The following is a 13,962-nucleotide window of genomic DNA, read 5'->3' on the forward strand; positions in this document are numbered from 1 at the left end:
ATTATTCATCAAGGATCAGCTCAGCAAATGGCTGGGGCAGATATTCCTTAACATGACACACACATGGTAATACAACACTGCAAGTTTATTCTAACTATGAAGGACAACAACAGCAATTGGAAAGAAAGCTTTCTAGTGTACTTTCTGGGTAGAACTGTCATGATAAACCTGTGATTGTATTATCTATTACGGAGCTACCTGCTAAGTAGCTTAACATTGTTTTTTCTCCTTTTTTGTATCACAAGTTTTAAAATAGGAGGGTGGTAACATAAAAACAGTTATACTTATCAACTCCATTTGTCAAAATCATGATCTTCCATTACAGAATTTGCTTGGCTACAACAATCCTTTAAAGTTAAATATATATATATATATATATATATATATATATATATTTTTTTTTTTTTTTTTTCTGAGAGTCAGACCTCTAGTAATTTTAAAATTTTGTTTAATTAGAAATTAAAAATAATTTACTGACATTTTGCTTTTATAAATGGCTAGCAAATGTATTAAACAGCTAAACATATCTGTAACTCCTTTGGTGTTAATTAAAAAATGTAACTCATATGACACTGATTTATGAGCAAGTACTTTTTCTGCAAGATTTGATGAATGAATGCTGTAGTAAGCCAACTGTACATACACCCAGACATGTGCACAAACACTCACATACAAGCACACACACACACACACACACACACACACACACACACACACACACACACACACACACACACACACACACACACACGCACATGCACACACACACACACACACACACACACACACACACACACACACACACACACGCACACACGCACACAAATGCACACACACACACATGCGCACACACACACACACACACACACACACACACACACACACACACGCACACATGCACGCAAACATCATATGTAAAGAGAAGCATTTAGATGAAAGCTGAATGTCATGTCCATCAGATTACAGCAACTCATTCCAATACAGCTCACATTCCCCTATCTCCTGCCCATCTACAAGAAGAACCATGTAGCAGTTTTGCCATTCTCCACAATGGAAGTATTTCCATGTTCCATGGGTCCCTGAGTATATGTTCCCACTATGCAAGAACAGGTACAGCCTTCCTGTCAAGCCTGTACCTTTATGTGTGCAAGCCATCAGTTTAAGCTACCTGAATTGGCTGTTATCTCTCTATTCCACCAAAGCAGACACAAACAAATACATCTGATGGACTAACCAATAAATTACAGAGGTTTAGAAGGACTAATTTTGGACAAACCCTCTAAATTCACATTTTACTAGCTTATTATTCTTGCCAATAGTGATACCTGAACTTATAAGTGACAATACAGTTAGGCAGATATAGTGCATTCCAACACTGGGAGTGCCTGCACGCCTCTCCTGAATCATCACTAACTGTACTTCTACCATGATTATTTAGAAATTAATTCCTTTTAACTCCTTAGAAGACTTCTGCATAAATGTGTCTGTCACTACAACTCTTAAGGATTTCAGGATTTTCATCAATAAAAGAGACTGTATTTATACCCCCTCAGCAACTCCAGACATCAGTTCAAGGGTCATTCAAGAAGCCCTTTGTTGGGGGCATGGCCAAGATGGCGACCTGGTAATAGCACTTTCTCACAGCTCTCTTTCCTCAATAATATTTCAGACAGGAATTTTGAGAAAAAAACAACAATAAGAAGATATCTTTGCTCCTAACCACTTTCTAATACCCAGAGACATCATCAGAACATTTGTTATCAACTTTCATTGGAAAATTCCTGTCAAATTAATTATTAGAAAATCAACAGCAGCATCAGCTGCTCAGAATGAGCCATCTCAGAAATCCACCTCAGGACCCAACATTCAAATAGGATTTACATTCACTTATTTTAAATATTCAAGAGTTGTCAACTAAAACAGATAAGATGGATAATAAATTGGACTCTTTTAAAGATAAATGTACTCAACAATTTGAACAGCTTCAGGAAATGTTCACACAACAGAAAGGTCAAATTTCTGTCATAGAACAGTCCTTAAATGACATTGATTCCAGACTCCTGCAAAAAGAACAGCAAACTGAATTTTTACTGCAACAAAATACATATCTTCTGGAGAAAACGGATGACACGGAAAACAGAATGAGAAAAAATAATATCCGAATATATGGTCTGCCAGAAAAAGTGGAAGGGGATAATATAATAAACTTTCTTACTACCTGGATCCCAAATGTATTAAAATTACCGGAAGCCCTTTCTTTTGGAATAGAATGTGCACACAGGTCATTGTCAACTTCAGGAAATGCATCTTTTATCAAAAACAAACCAAGATCAATAATTGTTAAACTTTTCTCCATGCAAGACAAGGAACTCATCCTCAAAAATGCTTGGACTAACTCACCCATTAAATATAATGATGCGTTAATTAGATTTGACAATGATTACTCTACAAAAGTGGTTTTCAAAAGAAAAGAATTCATGCCAATAATAAAAATCTTGAAAAAGAAACAACTGAAGACCCATCTTTTGTTTCCAGCAAGACTTCGTATATTCCTTCCAGTGGGAATAAAAATATTTGAAACAGTGGAATCAGCAATAAAATATCTCACTACAAACAACATTTTAACACAGGAAGAATCTGTGGATTGGACAAATACTACACCAAAAAGAAATGCAGAAGTAAACAACTGGAAAACTGTTGAACAGAAGAAAAAAAAAAACTAAAGGACAAATAACTTATATGTTACTTGTACCACAAAACTTTAAACAATGTCACAAAAACTAACAAGAAATCTTCCAGTCATTAATCACAGTAATATATCAGGTACAGTTTCTATTTATTTTATCTCACTTAAAATTTAGAATAAATATAAACTGGGTAAATTAACATTATCATTTAGGTCTATCCATATTTGAAACTTGATAACAATGTTTTTCTTTCTCTACGTCTCTGATTTGGTCATCAACAAATAAAATGTATACAGCAATATGTTCAAGATATATGCAAATGGATATCTGGTTCAAGCAGATATAACCATCTCACCATATATTTAACTATACTAGCAATTTGTTGTAAAATCTTTGAATGCACCATTCATATAATATGTCTAATCTAAGTTTTCCGATCGGGGCAGGGAGGGGAGTGGGACAAATGTATTCTTTGAAAAATTATATATTTATGTTAAATGAGTTGCATAGTTAAAGTACTTAATCCATTAATGCTGTCGTAATGATTTACTTTACTGAGACAGAAAGACAGCTTGGGTGTGTGCACATGTCTGGTTGTATGGATTATGATGTTGTAGCATCCCGGTACACCTCATGGACTCTTATTGTGTTTTTAACGTATATATACAAAGCTTCCTTACTGGAAGGGGAGATAATGTGTTTATTGAAGATGTTTAAACTGTGTTGTAGCTATGCAGTAGAAAAATATTTTCACGAGCGATACTTTGAAAGATAAGAAAAATCTTCACTACTTTTCCTGCTCTGTTCATGAGACAGCAGTCTCAAATATGCGTACAAGTAATATATAAAGGTTGTAATTTTCATTGTAACCACTTTGTGATTGTGTATGTCGCCCTTTAAATAATATGTAATTGCAATATCATTAGGCAAGGAAGTAAATCTCAAAACAAGCACATCTTAAAACTCTTCGACTAGAAGAAGAAAAATAATGTGCATATAGAAGATGATTGAGTTGTGCTGGATGGTTATAGTTAGTTAAGAGTTTAAACACTTACATGCTATTACAATAAATTATTCTACACTACTAGAATGTCATATTGAATCCTTTATATGAAGTAAAGCATTTGGTGCTGTTTGTTTTACTAGCAGGTGTCATGTAGTGTGTCTCATATATAACATAGGAATGTCTTGCATATAACATAGATGAATATATGCAAAAATAAATATTACCATGAGTGATGCCTTGAAAATCAAGAAAAATCTTCACTAATTTTCCTGCCCCATCCATGAGACAGTAGCCTTAAATACACATGCAAGCAACACCCTAATGTCTTATGTCTCATTGCGAGCACTTCATGCTTGCGTATAACGTCCTTTGAATAAAATGTAATTGCAGCATTACTGGACAAGGAAGTAAATCCCAAAACGAGCACTACTTAAAATGCTAGTGCACCTGAATTATGAAGCTACATGTTGACCCTTTTGTGTTAATGATTATTACTAAACATTTAACACACTTAAACTAAATAAAATAAAACATGATTAGATTTAGTAAACAGACACTAAACAAATTTTCTAATAGGTTCTCTATATACTAACAGAAATAGCAACCTACGCATAGTTATTGTTAGAAAACAGTTAAATGTTGTTAGATATACAGAAAGGCAATACTCTATACATAGTTATATACATTAATATTAAGGATTTCTAATACTAGAATATTACCTATATACAATAAGAATCATAAATAGCTGTGTGGGTTCATAGATTGCTACTAGAATATTGACCCTTGGGCTTGTATAAATCTAGTCATGGCAGTTCTCTGGCTGTTTCTTTCCATATTGTTTGCTTACCTAGACACCTGTTTGCCGAGGTGACCGTTATGATCTCCAGGGTGATTTTCCTCTCTCCCATCCAGTCATTGGAGTTCTTTTCCAGAGTCTGGCCAGACTGTGGGTCGGGAACCTATCTCTTCACTATGTTTTACTTCAGTATTTTGAATCTTAAGATATGTAAAGACCATTATATATAAGTTTATGTATATATATATTTATATATATGTACATATATTGTCATATAAGCCAACACAATTTTTGTAAAGAGTTCTGGAATATGACTTGGAACACTACTTTTTCAAAAGTTAAAGAATAAATAAATCTAATTATTTCATAAAGAGTGAGAAAGAAAATGGGAAATATTCACATAACTATAGAATAAATAATATTCTTATAGCACAGATATTACATGAAAGAGACTCTAGAGGTGAAAAATTACCCTAAACAAATTGTGAGTATAATGCAACTACAATCTAAAAAGAACATAAGTAATATGATAATTTAACCAAAACAACTACTTAACAAGGTATTGGAGTCTTTGCAGTGTGAATTAAAGCAAATGTGTCAAGTTGGTTTGATATGTGAATTGTTGTACTAAGATGAAACAAATTTTGTTAAATGCAATTGGAAAATTGTTTTTGTAACCCTGATTATAAGAAACTCTGCAAGTAAGATTTAACAAGTATAAGCAGGTTATTGATGTATAAATATTATTGCTTTCATACAAATTTGCATATAATTGTTTATTAGCTGATCATATCAACTCGTTAATATATGTAAATAGTGACATACTAAGTTATGAGGTTAAGAGAGATTAGTTTAAACACTAGTCATAGATTTAGAAGGTTTGTGTGGGTACTTGTGTTACTCATGCAAAGAGGTATATTACCTCATAGAGATAGGAAAAGGTGTAATCAATTAGAATTAGTTAAATTAGTAGTTTCATTGTTTTCTTATACTGTTTTGGTGTCTACATGTGATAAGCAGATCTTCCATGTAAAGAGTTAAATCTGTGTATATTAACTGTCATACAAATAAAACATAAACCAGCACATGACATATCTATCTATAAATGTTAATGGATTAAATAATAATATCAAAAGGAGGAGTCTATATAAATACATAAATCTACACACTCCACAAATAGTATTTCTTCAGGAGACGCATCTATTAGATGAAGATATAAACAATCTCAATATTAATAACTACACAGTATTAGTAAGTTCTCAATACAAACAAAAGAAGAGAGGAGTAGCCAAATTAATGCATAATACAATTATTTCTCCTAGAATAATTAACACTTATCAAGACACATCTGGTATGTTTTGCTTAGTAAATATAGAGTTAAATAGGAAAAGATACACTTTAGTTAACCTATATTGGATACCAGGACTTGGCGTAGGAACAGTAAAACATCATATTGAAGAAATATTACATTTAATTAAAGGTAGTCTAATAATGGCAGAAGACTACAACTGTATAATAGATGACAAAGATACAGATTTAAAAAGTAAAAGAAGAAAGTTACCTATATCAAAGACACTTTCAAAGTTTACAGATGCAATCTCCATAAAAGATATAAATGAATTTGCTGATCCAGACTTATTACTTTATACGTTTTACTCACATAGATATAAGACTAGTTCCAGAATTGACAGGATATACATATCCAATGATTTAGTAACAAAAATAAGTAATGTCAAAATAATAAACTGTCCATTATCAGATCATAATACTCTGGTTTTTGAAATGGAGCTTATGCATATAAATATTAATCCCATAACAAGAATACCTTCATATTTTACAAAATTAACAGACTTTAAAGAATTTTTTGAAGGTGAAATAAAAACTTTCCTTGAACTAAATAAATACCACAGAGAACATTTCAGAAATATATATCTGGGACTCCTTAAAAGCATATATATATATATATATATATATATATACATATATGGCAAAGTACTATCCTGGTATATTAATAAAAGAAAAATATGGAATAAATACATGCTAGAATTACAAAAGAAAGCTGATAAATTAAAACTAGGAATTCAAGAAGGAAATAAAGATTTAACTCAAGAATTACTACAAATTAACAACAAATATGTGGAAATTTTACATCACAAGACAATGATTAACATAGAAAAGATAAAATTAAATTCTTATTCAACAAATCCAGCACATCAGAGACAACTAGCTAATATAACAAAAAAAAATAAAATCTAAGCAAATAAAAGAATTATATATCCCTAATACAAAGAAAAAAGTCACGGACCTAAATAGTATATTAGAAGCCTTTCAATTACAATACAACTATGATAACCTTTCAAGCATCCATGAAAAACCTGACAAAGATATAAAAATTATCTTAAAAACAAAATTCTTACTAGATTAACACAGGAACAAATTGACACTATAAGCAAACCAATTACTATGACAGAACTAAAATCACAGATCAAAAAGCTTAAATTAAATAAAGCACCTGGCCCTGATAATTTAATATCAGAAATGTGTAAAGTAATATCTAATCAAGCTATATCTTTACTCTTAAAAGTATATTCCATAGTTAATCAAAATATAATTATACCACCTTCATGGAAATATTCATTGATATCACCTATAATTAAATCAGACAAAGATGAGAAACAATGTTCGTTATATAGACCGATATCCTTATTAAACATCGATTATAAAATATATAAACAAAAATATGCCTACAAAGCACTGGATACCTTTGCATATATACATAAGAGCATAAAATAGACAAATAATGGCTCTGACTCGGCCATATACCAAAGCTCGAGAGCTTCTACTGGCTCAAGGCTATATCCTATCCCATGGTGCTTTGTGGCTGTTCCCCAGATCTCATTTGCCACTTGAAGCTTCGGGATTGTCTTTGCTGGATCAGGCTAGTAAAATTTAGTATTATACTCTGTTTTTGGATGACTGCTTCTAAACCTTACTACGTCTTAGTTTACCTTTCCCGATTATAGTATAGTGCGTTTTTGTGTGATTGTATTATTCTTGGCTATATTTTCCTTGTGGCTGTCCTTCTCAGCCTTGTTTTTCTCTCTTCCCCTTATATAGTTAAAGAATCCATTTCAGTTAGAGGATTCTTTCACTTTCTTTCCTCCTTTAAGGAGTCACCATTTAAATTAGAGGAGTCTCCTTGGGTTGGAGGAGATTGTTGTTTAATTTAGAGACTTCTCCTCTTCTCTATCCTTTCCATTTTTTCTTGTAAAAAAAAAAATATATATATATATATATATATATATATATATATATATATATATATATATATATTTATGTCTTGCTTCTACCTTTTATAGTAGTTAAAATTTACTGTTGTGTTAGCTTTTTCACAGATAAACATGTCTAAAGAATCTGTTAAGGAGCACAAACAATCTGGATTTAAAAAGTGTGATTCGTGCACTCAGAAAATGTCTATAACAGACGGACACACGAGTTGTGTCTGCTGTCTAGGACCAGTCCATCTCCAAGACTCCTACTCCATTTGTCATAGCTTCAGTGCAAGGGTCTTACAGGAGAGAAAAAAATAAGCTCATTTTAAGGGGCTTGTTGAAAGGTGAAGAAGGTAATCAGACTTTAAAACTGGATAAGTCTAAAAAGGCTGCTTCATCGGCTCGTATGTCTGAGCCGTCAAGCAGTTTCAAAGATACAGCATCCTTGGATCTGAAAGTTATTGGTTCCAACAAATCTGGTCCTCCTTCAGTTCCATCTGTCTCCTCAGAACCATTGCAGGGCCAAAAAAGGAGTCAGTCACATCCTAGGAATCTGTCCATTTGGTGCCACAATCTCATTTGTTTCAGTCTGTGGCAGGTAGCCACAAATCATCAAGCCATTCCTCTCGATCCTCTTGATTATTGGAAAATGATGTGGAGTGGGTCATGAAGAGGTTGCTCTGGACCCAGGCCCTAGCAGAAATTCTCTCAAGCCCAGCCCATCAGATCATGGAACTGACAACTGTACCTCAGATAACGTCGATTCCTCCTCTAACTCAGATGAGTTTGGAGCCAGAGAGTATGGAAATCATTGTGCTTGAACCAGTGTAGCCAATAATCACGTCTGATATCTCGGCTCCGACATCTGGTCTGATCTCGTCAATGTTGTCTTCCATCGAGGGATCTGGGGGTCAACACTCCCTGGTCGGTTCCAGGGGTAGAGTCGAGTCAGACCCATGTCGGAACCAACTCTTCCACTTGGTGCTTCAGCTCAGGTGAGTTCAGCTCCCACATCAGCCTTGGATCCACCCTGCTCAGTGCCGGAGAGATATCCCAGCCCCTTGGGACTCGAGTCTCTGCTGGCCCAGGATCGCGGTGCCTTTGAGGTGATGCAGAGTGTGCTTTCCACTAAGTCTGCTCCACCTTCAGCTCCAGCTTCTCTTCCCCAAAAAGGGCCAGTGTCCACCTCTTCATCATCCCTTCATCACCCCCAGAGTAGACAGTCAGTGCCCCAGGAAACCCCAATGGGTGTTACCTCCTCTTACCATACCTCCCTGGAACAACCCCACAAGGAGGCCCCTCGGAAGAGAGAGTGTAAGAGGAAGCACATAGACTCCCCTAAGTCTGTCACTTCTGATACTGACTTGGAGGATTAAGAAGGATCCTCATGGTCGTCCTCTGAAGATGTCCTTTTTTCAGACATCTTGGTGAGCCTTAAGCAGAGGGGCAGCTGAAAGTCCCTTTCCCCTTTTGAAGAATAGTTGGTATACCTGGAAGCATTTGGCTCTCAGTCCTCCATCTCTTAGGTGTCTCCAACTTTCGACCCTTTCCTGGTTGTGGTGAGTCGGAAGTTGTGGGACTCTCCAGAATCAGTGGACCCAATTCTGCGGTGGCCAAATAAAGTTGTTACTGCCCCATAGAACATACACTATCTAACTAAAGGAGTTCCAGTAGATGCGATGCTGGTGGCTGCAGCCACAAAGAAGGAGTTAGCTGAAACTTCTGCATCTCTCCATCCACTGAATAAGTAGTCTCACATGATGGACAGGTATGGGAACCATACTTTCTCTTCAGCAGCCTTCACCTTGTGGTCGCTTAATTATTTATCACATTTCACCCGACTTCAGAGGGATTTCCTAAAAGAGCTGGGAGATACCCTACAAGGTGCTACAGCCCAGGATTTATCAGATAAGATTAATTCTCAGCTTGCAACCTTAACCTCCATCACTAACTCCTCCATGTGCCTCATTTCCTATGCAGCTGATGGAGCCTTATCTGATGCTTGTTTTGATACTTCCCTGAGGAGCAGAGGGGGAAATAACAATGGAAGATGCTGTCCACATGGCAGATGGCGTCTGCAGAACCAGGGCAACAGAGATACTTTCTCTGGTCGGCCCTTCCAGTGCTCCTGAAAGGAGGCCCGACTGTCCACCTCTGGAGGCAGTTTGGGGAGGCTATAACTGTACCCAGAAGCCTGGCTGAATTTGACTCAAGACAAATGGGTACAGTCCATTCTATCCAGGGGTTGCAGCATTGCTTTTCACTGTTCACCTCATCCATCAAAGTTTATTTCAGACATTCCACCTGGTCAAAGGGATCAAGCAACACTAGAAATTCAAATGTTGCTAGAAAAAAGAGTCATCCAAAAAGTCCCCACAGACCAGCTAGGATCTGGAATTTACTCATGGTTCTTTTTAGTTCCAAAAAAGACAGGGGACTAAACGCCCATATTGGATCTCAGCAGACTAAACAAGTCGTTGAAGAAGTCAAAGTTCCAGATGGTAAGACTGCAGTCTATACTCCCACTTCTTGGACAAGACAATTGGATGTGCTCATTAGATCGTCAGTATGTGTACTACCACATAAAGATGGACAGGCACTCCAGAAGATTTCTACACATCTGGCTGGGAGACAGTCATTACCAGTTCAGAGCTCTGCCCTTTGGAATCACCACAGCCCCCAGAGTGTTTACCAAATGCATGTCAATAGTCACAGATCATCTGAGATGTCAAGGATTCCATGTGTTTCCTTACATAGATGACTGGCTCCTAACTGCCACCACCAAGCAGCTACTAATCAAAGCCAAGAACTACACCATCTATCTATTCTCAAAACTAGGCATTACTATAAATGCAGAAAAACCTGCCTTGTTACCATCACAATGTATTGCCTTCATAGGTGCAGATTTAAACACAAACAATATGTTGGCAAAACTGCCTCAAGAAAGGATTCAAATATTACACAGTCAAGTGCTTATCTTGCACAACAAGAAAAAATTACAGGCAAGATTTGTCTTCAAGGTCCTAGGCTCTATGGCAGTGACAATAACACTAGTTCCCCTGGCATGACTTCACATGCGAATATTACAGTGGCTACTCCGCTCAATGGTCCATACAGGAGTTACCCATGCCTCATGAGATTCTCATTACAGACTCTTGCAAGAGGGACCTGCTTTAGTGGATCCAGTCCACTCAGGTAACAATGGGCAGACTATTTGTACTTCCCCAACCTGCTGCTACAGTAACCACGGATGTATCCCAGATAGGGTGGGGGGGGGGGGCATTATCTGGGACAGATGGTCCAAGGGGTTTAGAAAGATCACGAGTACCATTTGCACATCAATGTTGTAGAGATGAGGGTGGTACTTCTGGCATTGTAAGCATTTCAGAACTCTGTTCCCATGGGGACTATTGCAATTCAGACAGACAATATGTCAGTGGTGTCGTACATTAACAAACAGGGGGCAACCAGATCCTATCCCCTATGTCGAGAGGCCCAGAGATTTTGGCAATGGGTGATATCTTCTCAATGCTTTCTGATGGCAATGCACATCCAGGGGAAATCCAGTGTCATAGGAGACAGACTAAGCAGAGCTATTCTCATGCCTCACAAGTGGTTCCTGAATCAGGAAGATGAGAATTTAATTTTTCACAAATGGGGCCAGCCTTGATGTGACCTTTTTGCCACTCCCTTCAATGCCAAATGCAGCAACTACTTTGCCCTCATTTCCCCTCTGGGAGAGTCACCAAGGGATGCACTCATCCATGGTTGGCCCCTGGGACTTCTTTATGCTTTTCCCCCATTTCCTTTGATTCCAAAAGTTATTCAGAAAGCCAAATCATTGAGTCGCAGGTTAATCCTCATTGCTCCATGCTGGCCTCATCAGATTTTGTTCCCTTTCTCTTGGCCCCACCTTTAGAAGGACCCATGGATCCTGGACCCAGTGCCGGATCTTCTGACACATCAGTCAGGATTGCTCCATCCTGCCCTTCAAAGCCTCAAGCTGACAGCTTAGTTTCTCCACTTCCAATCTTAGCCAGACTTCCAGAATTATCCCCTGCAGTATGCCACATTATGGTCTCCTCGCACAAAAAGACAACTAGGAAACTTTACAAAAGCTAATGGAAGAGGTTCTCTTGTTGGGCGGACAAAAAACACATAGATCCTTTTGCAGTCTCTATACCAGCAATTTTGGAAATCCTGACAGAAATTTTTAATCAAGGAGCAGCTTCGGCCACTATTTGAGGTTAACTAGCCACTATATCTAATTATCATGTGGGGGAACTCGCATCCAATGTAATGTACCACAAGTTATGCAAGGCCTTCCTTGGGGGTACTTTCCTGTTAAGACCTCCTGTAATGGAACCTCCTCCCCCATGGGATCTAAATTTAGTATTATCAGCATTGATTCTTCCTCCCTTTGAATCAGCATCTGCTTGTTCTTTAAAATTTTTATCCTGGAAAGCTCTCTTTCTAACAGCAGTTACCTCAGCTAAGAGTGTTTCAGAGTTGCAAGCCTTATCCATCTGTCCTCCCTATTTGATCTTCTACAATGATAGACTTTCCCTCAGAACAAATCCCTCCTTCTTACCAAAAGTCTGTTCTGAAACAAATTTAAACCAATCTATAGAACTGCCTGTGTTTTTTTCCAAATTATAGCAACAAGGCAGAATATATGCTTCACCAACTGGATGTACATACACAACTGCTTTTATTTACACAGGACGAAAGATTTCAGAAAATCAGATCAATTGTTTGTGTCCTATTCAGAAACAAAAAAAAAGGTCAGGCAGTCGCAAAAGTTACTTGGTCCAAATGGCTTACTGAGACTATCAAATATGTTTATCAATCTCATAATAAAGAACCACCAAAGAAAGTGAAAGGACATTCAACTAGAGCAATGTCTACTTCCATTTCCTTTCAGTCCAGACTTCCATTGCCTTCAATTTGTGCCGCTGTTACGTGGGTCAATCCTCACACCTTTATCTCTCATTACAAAGTAGATGTGGCCTCCCGGAACAGGGCATCCTTTGGTTCCACTGTCCTGAAGAGTTTATTTCCTTGAGCCACCCAAGAGAAAGGTGCTGGGGACTCTGTCTCAGCCAGCAAGACTGTAGGTGAGATAGGACAACATAACATAAAGAAGTTACATACTCACCATAACTTTCCATGTTTGTTATCCAGTATCTAGCCTTCATTCTTACATCCCACCCAGCCATCCTCCTCCTGGAGGATCTAGAGGAATTTTTACAATTGACAAATATGGTCTGACTCCCGTCTTGCCTTCCTTTTACCTTTATGACCAACATAGTTCATATATTTTCTCTTTCTGTATGTTAATCATATCATAGGGAGCTCTCTCCCTCAAACAAGATCTAGGGAACAGCCGCTAAACTAGCCTCAAGCCAGTAGAAGCTCTCGAGCTTTGGTATATGGCTGAGTCAGAGCCAAGATTCGGCTCCGAACCCAACCAGCAAGAATGAAGATTAGATACTGGACAACAAACATGGAACGTTATGGTGAGGTTTTTATTACCACGGTATATAGACCAAGAGCAATGTCCAAGGCTTGGAGATGGTTAATGATGGACAAGCTTATGTACAGGATGTGTTAGGTTACTTTATCTTAGTCAAGGTTCATTATTTTAATTAGATTTATTTACAGAGTTAGAGCACTGACCCACATGGACTGATTTTATAATCGACCTGAGTGTTAAAAACAAAGCAGATTTACCAATAAGTGAAACCATGTAAAAAGTAATACGATGTAGTATATACAATAAAACAACAACAACAACAATAAATTGTGTTTATTCTGGGCATGCATTTTTGATCTTGAAATGCCTGCAAAGAGTTAGAGCAGTTAGTTTAGAGCTTGCACAGTAGGTCTGTAGGTTATGTTGGGGGGGGGGGGCTGTTAGGTCATCATGGCTAGGTGTCAGGGTAGCATATAGAAGGCATGGAGGAGGAAATGTTCACTCTCTTGGTGCAGACATTTCTAAGAAGCAGAGGTCTTTCATCTTGCAAACATTCAAGCAATTAACATTTAGAGATGCAGTGGGGTGATTCAAGGTAAGCATTCTCAAGGGACCTTGCCAGATGAAGGTCAGTCGATTTATTACAAGTACATTTGTAGTAGATGATTCATGTGCCAGTGAAAGGCAGATAGTATGAGGCTACAGGAGGACCCAATGTAGGTTGC

Source organism: Protopterus annectens, chromosome 2.part1 (genome assembly GCF_019279795.1).
Source record: "Protopterus annectens isolate FY-2018-M chromosome 2.part1, PAN1.0, whole genome shotgun sequence".
NCBI lineage: Eukaryota > Metazoa > Chordata > Ceratodontiformes > Protopteridae > Protopterus > Protopterus annectens.